The sequence below is a fragment of the Sceloporus occidentalis genome, unplaced genomic scaffold, assembly GCF_023333645.1.
Source record: "Sceloporus occidentalis isolate IW3139 unplaced genomic scaffold, rSceOcc1.0.p SCAF_95, whole genome shotgun sequence".
Lineage (NCBI taxonomy): Eukaryota > Metazoa > Chordata > Lepidosauria > Squamata > Phrynosomatidae > Sceloporus > Sceloporus occidentalis.
In genome coordinates, this window is record NW_028317075.1 from 2,680,770 (window position 1) to 2,696,165 (window position 15,396).

A 15,396-nucleotide genomic window follows, 5' to 3' on the forward strand; every position below is an offset into this window, starting at 1 on the left:
CTCCTCTTCGCTCCTCTTCTTCAGTTCTTCTGTCTTCTTCTGGTTCAGTGGGCGCGGCTTCAGTGTTGTGCGCCGGGATCTGACAACAAATCCCGGCGCACAGCAGCTGTTGCCGCCCGGATCGCAAGGGAGCGATATCGGAGGTCTTTAACAGACCTCCGTCTCCCTTGAGTGATTTTAAGCCGGGTTCAAGGGAGCCGGAGGTCTGTTAAAGACCTCCGATACTGCTCCCTTGCGCGCCTGCTCCTCCAGCGGCGGACATTACTGTCCGTCTCTGGAGGGGTGCCGGCAAGTTGGCACCCCCCTGATGAGCGGCATCCGGTGCGGATCGCCCCCCCGCCCCCCACTAGGTACGCTACTGGGTATTTCTAAACTCAGTACAAATAGTAGAATATATTTATTCTATTACTACTGTTGTAATGCTCCACAAAAGCGTTACAACAGCCTTGGTCCCAAAGGGTACCAAAAAAAGACACTGCCTGGTCCTTAAGGGGTTAATTATGATTTACAGAAAATCAAACAACCTCAAAGATTGCAAAATAATATTTCTATGAGTGAAATCAAAGCGCTAAAGTTTCTTAAAGATAAAAGGAAATTACCGTATTTGCTGGATTATAAAACGACCCTGATTATAAGACGACCCCCCCCCCCCCAAAACCTGAATATTAATTTAGGAAAAAAAGAAAAAACCTGAATGTTACTATGTTACTATGTATGATTGAGAAAAATATTTTGTTTTTATTTCCTTTTATTTTCCAACCTGCCCCCGCCAGTTATGCACATCTGCCCCCAGGCTTGCCACTCTGTCCCAGAAATGCCTTATACCCCCTTTATGCCACTGTGCCCCATGATATGCCATTTTACCCTCTAGATGCCACTGTGCCCCATGATATGCCTTTTAACCCTCTATATGCCACTGTGCCCCATGATATGCCTTTTGACCCCCTATGTGCCACTCTGCCTCCAGAAATGCCAGAGTGGCATATAGGGGGTTAAAAGGCATATTATGGGGCAGAGTGGCATATAGGGAGGTATAAGGCATTTCAGGAGGCAGAGTGGCATATAGAGGGTTAAAAGGCATTTCTGAGGTAGAGTGGCATTAAGGGGGTTAAAAGGCATTTCATAGAGCACTCTGCCTACAGAAATGCCTTATGCCACCCCATTTACTCCCGGTGTGTTGTCCGGGCAGCAGGCAGACGTGTACGCGATTCGCCGGAAGGTACGGTTAGCAGCGGGGGTTGTCTGAGTCCATTGGGCATACACCCTCCGACTGTCAAAGAGAATTCCCCGCACCGGTGCGGGGAACTCTGATCTCTGAGAGCCAGGGAAGGTCTGCACAATGGACGCAGACAACCCCCGCTGCTAACCGCACCTCCTTCCAGCTGCAGCGGAAGTTGTCTACGCGAATCGCGTAGACGTCTACACGCTGCCCCGGCTACACACCAGGGAAGCACCGGTAAGTTGGGGGGGCATAAGACAAGAGGATCCAGGTCCCCTGCAGCGCTGCGGGAGATCTGGATCTTAGTCTCATAGTCAGACCTTTTTGCTCTGGGAAAACCTCGTCTTATAATTGAGCAAATACGGTAATCATAGACGGCTGATAAGGGAGGTGGTGTTGTTTTGATGAATAAAGTAAATTATTGTATAGAAATTTGTAGACAATTACTTAAAAACAATCACACTATTTATATACGTAATTGAATCATCACTTTTCTAGACATTCTACTACAACCGTGTAAGAAATGAAGTATATGTTAAATTTTAAAAAGTATATAATGAGTTAATAGCAATGCGTAGTGAAACTGCTTTAGCAAGTAAAAGAACAAAAGAGTTACCTTCAGCCAGAAATAGCAAATGTTCAGATAAAGATACATTTTCTTCATTTTGGTTCAGTGTTCAGCATGTCAGCAAGGTTTTTTGTAAATCTATAGCTAGGTTTGTTTTGAAGGCAAAACTATACCGTATTTGCTCGATTATAAGACGAGGTTTTTTTCAGAGCAAATGCTCTGAAAAATACCCCTCGTCTTCTAATCGGGGTCGTCTTCTAATCAGACCTCAAATAGAGGTCTGATTATGAGACTAAGATCCAGATCCCCCGCACCGCTGCAGGGGACCTGGATCCTCCTGTCCCCCCCCCCCATTTAACACCCCCCCACACACACTTACCGGTGCTTCCTGCTGTATTGCCGGGGCAGCGGGTTGACGTCTACGCGATCCGCGTAGACAACGTCCGCTGCAGCCGGAAGGAGGTGTGGCTAGCAGCAGGGGTTGTCTGCGTCCGTGCGCGACGGTGTGCGACGGACGCAGACAACCCCCCGCTGCCAACTCCACCTCCTTCCAGCTGCAGCGGAAGGAGACGTCTTATATTCAGGCTTTTTCTTTTTTTCCTAAGTTAATATTCAGATTTTGGGGGGTCGTCTTATAATCAGGCTCCTCTTATAATCGAGCAAATACGGTATTTGGGTGTTTATACAAATAAGATACTTGGTGTTACGTACCTGGCTGCCGGTTCCTCTGGGTCCGCGGATCTTCAGCCGCTGCAGAGAGGAGGGAGACCGCCGGCTTCACCGCAACGGCATCAGCCGCCACGGAGGAGGGGGAGACCCCCCACCTTGCCACAGCAGCCTCTACCGCCGCGGAGAAGGGGGAGACCCCCCGCCTTACCACAACGGCCTCCACCGCCGCGGAGAAGGGGGAGACCCCCCGCCTTGCCACAGCAGCTTCAGCCGCCGCGGAGGAGAGGAAGACCTCCCTCCTCCGCAAGACAGCTTCTGCCGCCGCGAGGACGGGGAAGACCCTGCAGCTCCACATGGCGGCCGCCGTCTATTGGAAACCGGTCCGGACCTGCCGCGTGTACTCGTTCCTCATGCCACCTAGTGGCGCCAGCCGGTACTACAGGTCTTTTTAAGAATTTGAGACCTCGCCAATCCCAAGATGGCCGCGGACCGGAAGTGACTCAACGGGAGAGACTGAGACGACAGGAGAGAGGAGCGAGGGACACCATACGTCAGTTTTTTCAAGCTCCGTCCCCGTCCACTATGCCTGACTCCGCGGAGGAACCCATGCAGCTAGGGGCAGCTAGACTCACTGAACAGGAGAAGAGCAGGAGAAGAAAGGAGGGGCTATGCCTGTATTGTGGCCTTTCGGGGCATTTCCTGAGGAGCTGTTCTAAGAGGCTGGGAAACGCTTGCACCTAGGTAGGCTGAGGGGACCTACTATAGGTGTGATTCGACCATCCCCTGAAACCAAAATCACCCGTATGACAGTTCCGGTTCGAATAGTCTGGGCTAGGGGCTCCGTGGACACCGTGGCCTTCCTGGATTCCGGCGCTGCCTGCAACTTTATTGACTCTGACTTTTGTAACCGGTTCCTGGTTCCCACCCTTCCCTTACCCAACCCGTTGTCTGTGGAGGCTATCGACGGGAGACCGCTCCTTCAGGAGCACATCACTCTTCACACATCGCCTCTTACCCTCTTGGTAGGAGTGGTTCACAGCGAGTCAGTACAGTTATTGGTCATCAGCTCTCCTTCTGTTCCGATTATTTTGGGGTTTCCATGGTTGCGCAATCACAAGCCTACGATTGATTGGTTTACGAACCAGATTACGGCTTGGAGCAGCACTTGTATGGACCATTGCCTCTCACCTGTAAAGACTGTTCCTGTGACACTAAGCTCCATTGGAACCTCAATGCTGCCAGATCAGTATCGTTGTTTCGCGGATGTGTTCAACAAGAAGGAGGCGGAGAAATTACCTCCACACCGACCGTATGACTGTCCCATTGACCTACTCCCTGGTACCATGCCACCCAGGGGTCGGACCTATCCACTTTCGGTCCCAGAGACTAAAGCTATGGAGGAGTATATTGAGGAGAATCTTCGTCGGGGATTTATTTGCCGCTCCACGTCACCCGCTGGAGCGGGGTTTTTTTTGTCAAAAAGAAGGATGGGGACTCCGCCCTTGTATCGATTACAGAGGATTGAACAGAATCACCAGACGCAACACGTACCCCATTCCGTTAATTTCCGAGCTCTTCGACAGACTGCGTGGAGCTACAATCTATACTAAGCTGGATCTGCGGGGTGCTTACAACCTTGTTCGAATTCGCGAGGACGATGAATGGAAGACGGCATTTAACACACGATCAGGACATTACGAATATACGGTTATGCCGTTCGGGCTATGCAATGCCCCAGCTGTCTTCCAGGAGTTCATTAACGATTGCCTCAGGGATTTTCTGCAACAGTTCGTCGTAGTATATCTGGATGACATCTTGATTTACTCCTCAGACCTTTCCACCCATCGCACACAAGTCGCTCAAGTATTAGACCGTTTACGGCAACACGGGCTCTACGCCAAGCTGGAGAAGTGCGAGTTCGAGGTTTGCAAGGTGCTATTCTTAGGGTACGTCATTACCCCGGAGGGGTTTGAAATGGACCCTGCTAAAGTACGTGCTATCAGAGACTGGCCGCAACCTGTGGGTCTGAAACCACTACAACGCTTTTTGGGGTTTCCCAACTACTACAGGCGTTTTATCAGAGACTATTCTAAGATCGCGGCGCCCCTAACGGCTCTCACTAAGAGGGGGGCTGACACGATGGTATGGCCGTCGGCCGCGGTTTCTGCATTCAATCAGTTAAGGGAGAGGTTTACCACAGCTCCTGTGCTCCGACATCCGGATCCCCTACTACCTTTTGTCCTGGAAGTAGATGCATCTGAGCAGGCCCGGACTGGGACAAAAAATAGGCCCGGGCATTTAAGCCTGAGCAGCCCATATTTATTTATTTATTTATTGTTAAAGCCCACCCTTCATGTACCATCTTTGCATTTAATCATTCACACAAATCATTAACACATTCATTAATGCAGTCTCACAAATCATTCAAGCAATTCATCCACACATGAATTCATTAATTGTCATACGCATTCACACAATTCATCCACACATTTATTCATTCATTCTCATACGCATTCACACTACACCCTCTCATCATCTTATCTGCCCCTTCTCACTATGTTCCCCCTTTTCACTATGTAACCCCCTTCCCCACTTCTCAATATGTACCGCCTCTATCTATCCCCTCTCCCCCTTTCTCACTACCTAACCCCCCTCTGCCCCTTCTCACTGCAGCCCCTTCCCTCACCCTATTTACCTTGTTGCCAGAGCAAGCAGCAACTGCGACCGCGCCTGTGGCAGGGCAGGATTGACTTAGGGGCTGATGGAGCTGCAGACCGGACTGACTGGGCCTATATGGCCGCATTAAGGCAGAGCCCCTTAAGCCCGCCGCAACTGCAACCGGGTCCGCCACTCTAAGGCAGAGCCGGCCTTAGGTGTTCTGGCGCCCTGTGCGGACTACTCCTCTGGTGCCCCCCCATCCCAAAAAAAGAAAGGAATAAAAACTTGTAACAAAACTCCCCTTTCTCACTATCTATCCCCCTGTATCACTATCTACCACCTCTGCCTCTTCTCACTGTTATCATTATATACTGAGGCAGACATTGACGGTGGTACAGCATAATACTTATCACTATATACTGAGGCAGAAATTGACGGTGGTACAGCATAACACCTACCACTATATACTGAGGCAGACAATGACGGTGGTACAGCATAACACCTATCACTATATACTGAGGCACACATTCACAGTGGTACAGCGTAATCCCTATCACTATACATTGAGCCAGACATTGACAATAGTGCAGCATAACCCCAATCACTATATACTACGCCAAACATTGTTGTGGTGTAGGCCTACCACTTCATTGTCTGGCTTAGTAGAAGGGATGCACCGAAACGAATTCTGGACTGAAACCGAAAATGCAGCATTTACCTGTCCGAAACCGAATATGACCTCCCCACACCATTAAAAAAACCCTTTTATTTAAAGTAAGTAACACACCAAAATAGGACAAAACAATTAAAAAATAATATTATATGTATATATATATGATTGTTAACAGCAATCACATTCCTATCATGCCCAGGCATACCCAGATTCCAGGATGTACTCGCAGACTTGGCATGATAGGAGTATGATTGCCCTATCTACCCCTTCTCACTCCCTTCTCCCCTATCTACCCCCTTTCCCCCTATCTACCCCCTTTCCCCCGTCTCACGCCCTTCTCCCTATCTACCCCCTCCTAACTATCTACCCTCTCCCTCTTTGAAGTTCACTTACCTTTCAGGAGTCCTGCGGTGAGGGTGCAAGGCCTCTGCCTCCCAGCTCTGCCACTGTATGGAACAGTAAAGAGTGATGGGAGTTATGATGTACTTTTAGAGCATAATTAGATCATGAAAAAGACATTGGAAATGGTACAGCATAACACCCATCACTCTCACACACTTACCAATCCACACATATATACCAATCCACACCTATACCAATCCACACCTATATACCAATCCACACGTATATACCAATCCACACGTATATACCAATCCACACGTATATACCAATCCACACGTATATACCAATCCACACACATATACCAATCCACACACATATACCAATCCACACGTATATACCAATCCACACACATATACCAATCCACACACATATACCAATCCACACATATATACCAATCCACACATATATACCAATCCACACATATATACTAATCCACTCTCACTGAATATTTTCCTACCTTTCCTCTTTTCTCCTTACAGCTCCTTTTCCTCCTCTTCACTCCTCTTCATCAGTTCTTCTGTCTTCTCTGTCTTCTTCCGGTTCAGAGGGCACGGACAGCGGTGGGCGCGGCTTCAGTGTTGTGCGCCGGGATCTAACAACAAACCCCGGCGCACAGCAGCTGTTGCCGCGCGGATCACAAGGGAGCGGTATCGGAGGTCTTTAGCAGACCTCCGGCTCCCTTGAGTGATTTTAAGCCGGGTTGAACCCGGCTTAAAATCACTCAAGGGAACCGGAGGTCTGTTAAAGACCTCCGATACCGCTCCCTTGCGAGCCTGCTCCTCCAGCGGCGGACACTACTGTCCGTCTCTGGAGGGGTGCACCCGGTGCGGACCGCCCCCTAGAGTGTGACGCCCTGTGCGGTCGCACACCCCAAAGGCCGGTCCTGCTCTAAGGGGCCGGGAAGCCCCCACCAGGGCCGGCCTTAGGGGTTTGCGGCCGCACAGGGTTTAAATTAAAACATCGGGGGTTTTTTTCAACTTTATTTAACATCCTCCATGTTAAATAAAGTTAAAAAAAACTTTATTTAACATGGAGGATGTTAAATAAAGTTAAAAAACCCCCGATGTTTTAATTTAAACCCTGTGCGGCCGCAGACCCGTAAGGCCGGCCTTGGTGGGGACTTCCCGGCCCCTTAGAGTGGCGGACCCGGTCGCAGTTGCCCTGCGTTAATGCGGCCGTAGGTAGGGTAGGGGCCTGGAGCTGCAGCTCCATCAGCCCCTAAGTCAATGCGGCCCCGCCGTGGCCCGGCCCCGGTGGGGGCTATCCTCTCTCAACGAGCCTCCTACAGTGGGCCACTACACCCATGCGGTTACTTTTCTAGGAGATTTTCTCCGGCAGAGAGAAATTACGATATCGGCAACAAGTAACTCTTGGCTGTCATTTTGGCCTTAGAGGAGTGGCGACATCTTCTGGAGGGTGTACAAGTTCCAACTTTGATCCTGACAGACCATAAGAACTTACAATATATAGAGTCCGCGAAATGTCTGAACCCTCGACAAGCCAGGGGGTCCCTGTCCCTGTCCCGGTTTCCCTTCGTATTGACCTACCGCCCGGGGTCCAAGAATGCCAAGGCCGACGCTCTCTCGCGGATGCATACCTTTCCTGATGAGGAGAATCACGAACCCGAGAGTATTGTACCAACAACAAAGGTCTTGGCTGCTACCCACCTCACCTGTCTCACTCCTCTCGTGGATCGTATTGCCAGGTTGCAGTCTCAAGCTGCGTGATCTCTACCTACGAGCAAGCTGTTCGTTCCGGTTCGTTTTAGGTCTCGTGTTCTCCGTTTGTCCCATGGCTCCAGAACGGCAGGACACCCGGGGGTTACACGCACGAGGGATCTCGTTTCCAGAACTTTTTGGTGGCCAGGTTGGGCCAAGGACGTGGTGTTGTTTGTCCGATCCTGTACTAAGTGTGCAGCTAACAAGTCCTCCAGGAGAGCGCCTGCCGGGTTGCTCCGCCCTCTGCCACTTCCCTCAGCACCATGGACACACATTGCTATGGATTTCATTGTCGACTTGCCTAACTCCAGAGGGCATACAGTCATACTCATGGTGGTGGATCGTTTTTCCAAGATGGCTCACATGATTCCATTGAAGAAATTACCTTCTGCTGCTACATTGGCTGATGTCTTCATACGCGAGATCGTCCGGCTCCATGGACTACCTACCGAGATTGTTTCCGACCGAGGCTCACAGTTTATAGCACGCTTCTGGCGTGAATTCACCAAAGCCTTGGGCATTACTCTGGCCTACTCTTCCGCGTACCATCCCCAATCTAATGGGGCAGCTGAAAGGGCTAACCAGCATCTGGAGCAATATCTACGCCTGTTCATTAACAACCACCAAGACAACTGGGTTGATCTACTACCCTTTGCTGAATTTGCCCGTAATAACTCCGTGCAGGAGTCTACAGGGGTATCCTCCTTCTACTGCCTATACGGTTTACACCCTCAGCCTTTCCCTGGGGCATTTCCTGTCTCTACGGTTCTGGCCCTACAAGAAAGGCTGGTTGCCATCCGGGCTACTTGGTCGTCTGTACAGGAGACACTACGACTCGCGGGCAGGCGACAGGAATTTCAAGCTAATAAGAAACATTCTCGCGCCCCTGCTTATTTGCCTGGAGAAAGGGTTTGGTTATCCACCAGATACCTCAAGCTAAGGGTGCCATCTATGAAGTTGGCTCCACGTTTAATTGGTCCCTTCCCTATAATTCGCCGGATCAATCCGGTAGCCCATGAACTCCTGTTACCCCGAACACTCCGGATTCCTCGAGTTTTCCACGTCTCGCTCCTGAAACCTCTGGTGTGCAATCGTTTTACCACCGTTAGACCACCACCGGCAGGCACCTCTGTCGCAGATTCCCCTCGACGTTGTCCTCAAATGATTTTGGCTACTCGTAGACAACAAGGGAGTGTACAGTACTTGATTCACTGGAGAGGACTTGGTCCAGAGAGTCATTCCTGGGTTCCCGCCGCTCGTCTCAACGCCCCCCGTCTGGTACGTGCCTTCCTCGCTAGGAGACGTATGGGTCTTGCCAGGGGTCGCCCGGTGGTCGCCCCTTCGAGGGGGGGTACTGTTACGTACCTGGCTCCCGGTTCCTCCGGGTCCGCGGATCTTCAGCCGCTGCGGAGAGGAGGGAGACCGCCGGCTTCACCGCAACGGCATCAGCCGCCACGGAGGAGGGGGAGACCCCCCACCTTGCCGCAGCAGCCTCTACCGCCGCGGAGAAGGGGGAGACCCCCCGCCTTACCACAACGGCCTCCACCGCCGCGGAGAAGGCGCCAGCCGGTACTACAGGTCTTTTTAAGAATTTGAGACCTCGCCAATCCCAAAATGGCCGCGGACCGGAAGTGACATAACGGGATTTTTAAATTATGGCGGGAAAACACTAATTGAGGTCTGGACTTCCTCTTCCTATTTAAGAGCCTCAGAAACCTTCCAGCTTTGCCTTCTGATGGTTGTACCTATCTTGCATAGTGTCTTCTCAGTACGCGTTCCTGTTGATTTCCCGTTACCAACCCGGCTTGTTCCTGTTACCGATTCCCTGGTGTTTGACTTTGGCTTTCCTCACGACGATTCTAACCTCTGGCTTCCTGACCTCGGCTTACCCTGCAACGATCCTGACTTCTGGCTTCCTGACCTTGGCTTGCTCATTGGCTATTCTGTACTGGACTCTGGTATCTGTCTATTTGGACTTGCACACGCTGTTCTACCTGATTACAGGTTCTATCATACGCTGTGCGTGACACTTGGCAACCTAGTAGTAATCAAGGACGGGTAAATTTTAATTCTATTGTATTCTGTTTAGGCGTTCGGGATAGGCTGTAAACTCTGGTGACTCTATCAAATGGGGTCTCAGAGGAGGGACTTTGCATTCGGGAATAGGGTTATAAAAACTCGCCGGAATTCGATAAGAGTGTGCCTACTTTTATAATTTTTAGTATGGTCACCCGTTCTTCCAAGATCCTATAATAAATTTTACTATCACTTCATTTGCTTTGTCCGAATATTTTCTTTTACAGCTCTACAGATATCCACCGTATGTCTTGAAAACTCAAGCATATTTAAAAGACACTATGAATTAATTGCAATCTTTAAATGATGTCAAATGACAACCAGACTTTAGACTTGTTACCTGTGATATTAGTTCTCTAAATAAGATTACCCAACATGAGAAAGGCTGTGAAAAAAAACCAGATTGACTTTATCTTGGAAGGTTTACATCTCATGCTTGAAAATATTTTTTGTCATGAGGCTAAATATTATATACAGATGAGAGGTACGGCAATGGGTTTGCGCCCAGGTATTCTAATCTTTTTCATGGCTCTTTAGAAAAAAACTTTGTCTTTTCCAAGCATAGATGGAGTGCGAACCTGGTATCCTATTATAAATATATTGTTGACCTCTTTTTTATATGGAGAGGCAATACGGCCTCCTTAGGTTTATTTTTTAAATACCTTCATTCCAACGATTGGGCGATTAATTTGATGGCCAACCACAGTTCCACAAGTGTATTCTATCTAGATCTAGCTATAGCTATATAGAAGATTAAATCAAGCATGTTTTTAAACAGGTCGATGCAGATAGCTATATAACATCGGACAGTTGCCACTTTCTTCCGTGGTTGCTTAATGTCCCCAAATACCAATTTTTGAGGATAAGGGGGAACTGCACAGAAATAACAGAAAAACAAGCTGAGAGTATTAAACAAAACTTTATACATAGGAATTATAGAATAAATCTTTTTAGTCAAATCTCCGTTTATTGACAAGTCATGACAAAGTACATTCAGAACAGTCATTAGCATACACTGACAATATGCATGAAGAGACATACGCCATAAAAACATAGATATGAGAATATAAACAAAGTACGCGTAACACAATGACGGCGAATATGAACGCTTGAAACGGCAATCCAGAGCCAGCGTAGGGAAGACGCCAAATATATGGACCTTGCCAGAAAAAGAAAATACATTGGAGGAGGGAGATCCAGTGACAAAGTAGGTACCATAAGATAACATAAAGAAAAAACATAATTAAATTCAACATAGTAAACAATGCTCCGAGTGTGTGTCGTGGGTGTTCAGCTAAGGTAAGAAAAAATAAAACATATAGAGGATGTTATGAAAATTAAAGAAGACGCAGGGGACGGTGTGAAGGTGTAGGTACGCCCCCAAAAACTGGAGAAGCTAGCAAGAGCGTGACAGCAGGTCTAGTAACCGTTCAGAGGCTACAAAAGTAGTCCAAGGCAACCATTTAATGTCATTGGCATATTCACGGCCGTGCGCCGCAGCCACCAGATCTTCCATACGGCATTTGAAGTTAACCCTAGAAAACCAGGCGTCAACAGGTGGGGGACCAGGAGTCCTCCAGTATCGAGGTATAATGGACTTAGCTGCGTGGATTAAGTGTATAATCGATGACTTCTTATAAGAACCGAACGAGCGTCGGGAATGGTGCAAGAGCAGTGACTCAGGGGACGCCACAAAGGACGTATCCGCAATCTCAGCAATTACCCCAGCCACCAAACGCCAAAAGACCTGTATATCTGGACAAGACCACCAGAGGTGAACATAGGAACCCTCTTCCAGCCCACAGCGCCAGCAAAGTGGGGAGACCTGAGGAATGTAACGATGAAGATCTGCAGGGACTTTATACCATCTAGATAGTAATTTATAATTACATTCCTGGATCGAACTCGAGATCGCCCCTTTGTGAGTGGCAGACAATATGTTATCCCAGTCATCGTCAGTGAAGTCACAGCAGAGGTCCCTCTCCCAGAGGCTCATAAAATAAGGTTTAGTGTTCCCATATCCTTCAAGCAAAAGAGCATAGAGCTTAGACATTAAATGGGAGGGTTCAGGGCGGAGAATGCACAACTGTTCGAAACCCGTTAAGGGTCTGGAAAGATGGGGATTCGGGAGGAAGGCAGAAACATAATGTTTAAGGCTGTGGTATAAGAAGAGCAAATGGAAAGCCGGTGCGCGCTGGCCAATCAAGTCCTGGAGGCAACGAAAGCCGTCCGGCAGGAGAATGTGACAGAGCCTAAGCGTCATGTCATGTAACAGCGTCAGGGTAGCAATGAGTTTGTTGGTGGGAGAGCCAGAGAGATCAGGATTGTGAGTTAGTGGAAGTAAAGGGCCGGGCATAGAGGTAAGACTCGTGGTAGTAGCAATACGTCTGAGGACCCTTAGCGTCGCCGAGATGGTCGGGTGTGGGCGCGCAGTAAGCCCCCAAAATTTTTCCGGCAACCACGGCACAGCAGAGATGCGGTGCAGAAGAAAAGAGTTCTCCAGCGCAACCCACAACTTGGGCGTCTCTATAGACCATTCCACTACTCGCCGCAGGTGGGCAGCCATCCAGTACCATTCAATATTCGGGAAGCCTAAGCCCCCCTTAGTTTTAGGTCTAGTTAAATGGGCAAACGATAGCCGTGACCTACTACCCCTCCACACATATTTCAGGAAGACCCTATGGCATGCCCTGAAATAGGATCTGGGCAAATAGACCGGTAGACACTGGAAAAGGTAAAGAAACTTCGGGAGTACACTCATCTTAATGACCCCAATACGTCCAAACCAGGAGATATGGGGAGCAGCCCATCTACGGAGGTCGTCTGTCACCGAGGAGAGTAGAGCCATATAATTAAGTTGGCGGAGTAATGAAGGGTCAGCAGAAATCCAAATCCCAAGATACTTAAAGGCGGATGTTTGCCATTTAAAAGGGAAAGTCCGTGTCATGTCAGTCCTTAAGTCAGGCGGGAGATTAACCCCCAAAATTTCTGATTTTTGCAAATTAATCTGATAATTGGAAAGGGTATTAAAGTGGGTCAATTCTTGGATAACATGCTGTAGCGAAGTGAGCGGTTGGATTAGCATGCAGAGCATGTCGTCTGCGTAAATAGCAATTTTGTGGTTGGACCCCGCTAACGTGATACCAGAAATATCAATATTATGTCTCAAAGCCTGAGCTAAAGGGTCCATAACCAGGAGGAAGAGCAATGGGGACAGAGGACAACCCTGGCACGTCCCGTTATTGAGCCTGAACGGATCCGATAAAATGCCATTAATTTTGATCTGGGCCGAGATATTGTGATATAAGGCTTTAACCTGATTCAGAAAATTGGTCCCAACATTTATCTTCTGCAAAACAGAGAACAGAAAAGGCCACGCTACTCTATCGGCGTCCATAGAGACCAGGGCTAATGGGGTATGTGAATGATTGGCATGTGTTATGATATTAAGTATCCTAATGGTGTTGTCCCTGGCCTCCCTCCCGGGGACAAAGCCCACCTGATCTTTATGTATTAAAGACGGCATAAACTGTTGTAAACGGAGAGCCATCACTTTTGCCAGAAGTTTCAAATCTGTGTTTATTAAAGATATAGGGCGATAATTGACGCATAATTCTGCATCTTTATTCGGTTTAGGTATCACCGAGATATGGGCCAAGTTTGATTGCGGATCAAGTGTCGCCCCGTTAGCTAAAGAATTAAATAAAGTCACCAGGTGTGGTCCTAGGACCACAAAAAAAGTACAATAATAGTTAACGGTGAGACCATCTGGGCCCGGACTCTTACCCTTAGGGGTTAATTTCAGTGCCTCTAAAATTTCTTCGCTAGTTATCGGGGCGTCAAGGGCGAGCCTAGCCACGGAGCCCAATTTGCAAGAAAGATGTCTGGCTAAATATTCGTCAATACGGCCTAATAAAGCGGGATCGGACTCGCCTCGAGAATTTAAATTGTACAGGGCCGAATAATAAGACTGGAAACAACGGGCGATGGCATGGGATTTGTAATGGATGACGCCATCGGAAGACTTAATTTTAGGAATATAGGAAGAGGCCCTCTGAGCCCGAAGGGCTCTCGCCAGCAACTTGCCTGGCTTGTCACCCAGCTCGTAGAACAGCTTTTTGGTCAATAAGAAGTGTCTTATAGTGGTGGTGTCAAGGAGGGAGGCCAGTTGGTCCCTAAGGGCATGGAGTTGAGGCAAGATTTCAGGGGCGAGCGTCAGTTTATGGGACTGTTCAAGGTGATGTATCTTCCTCATAAGCGCCAATAAGTTAGCCAACCGCAGCTTTTTGAGGGTGGCCCCTATCCGAATGAAGTGGCCCCGTATCACCGGTTTGTGAGCTTCCCATATAACCGGGAAAGCTAATTCGTCAGTAAGGTTATCTGCAAAGTAATTACGTCGATAAATCATCCATATGTGAGGGATTGTGAAGTATATTCTCATTTAGCCTCCAACTCCATGGTCTAGGCGCACTATGGGTAAGTGTAAGCGTGAAGTGTATCGGTCGCTGATAGATTGTATCCCAATGTCCGAGTCATGCAAGTGTAGTAGGTGATGGTGCGTAAGGAACAGGCTGTCAATTCTCGAATAACTATTATGAACAGAGGAGTAAAAGGTGTAGTCTTTCGAAGAGGGGTGCTGAGCCCTCCAAACATCCACCAGTTGATGGATGTGAAGGAGTCGTCTGACCTTCTTAATACTAGAAAAAGGGATATTTGACCTCTGGGAAGAGGAATCTCTCAATGGGTCCAGGACCATATTAAGATCGCCTCCAAAAATATTGACACCCTCCTGAAATCCCCCAAATTTGTTAAGCATATGACACAAAAAAGGAACCTGACATCTATTCGGGGAATAGACATTGCCAAGAGTCACCTTCAAGGCCCCTATATAGCACTTGATAAATATAGCCCTACCATCAGGGTCCCTCCAGATGTCCAATAGCCGAAACGGAACGGATTTGTGAATAACAATCGCGACTCCTTTAGTCTTGGAGTCTGAGGCGCTTGCAAAAAATGCATGAGCATAACGTCTATCTACGAGACGGAATTCAGTGGGCGCTTTAAAGTGTGTTTCCTGTAGAAATGCGATGTGTGTCCTGTGTGAGTGAAGTATTTGAAGCAATTTAGAACGCTGCTGCGGTTTGTTCAATCCCCTGACATTGAGGGAAGTAAGAGACCATGGCCCGGACATCCAGAAAGACAGAATAAATCTTTTTAAACCCACAATTAGAGTATGAAAATCTAGATAGAAACCAACATTTAGAATAACAACATACAAGAAACATTTAAAAAAAGGTTTCCCAGACATAGTGTATCTTCATTTTGAAAGTTAGAATCCACTTGGAGAAAATCAAGGGGAAAAAAAAAATCTGTTTTTTAATTAAATCATTTTTTGTATTATGTTTTGTGTTAT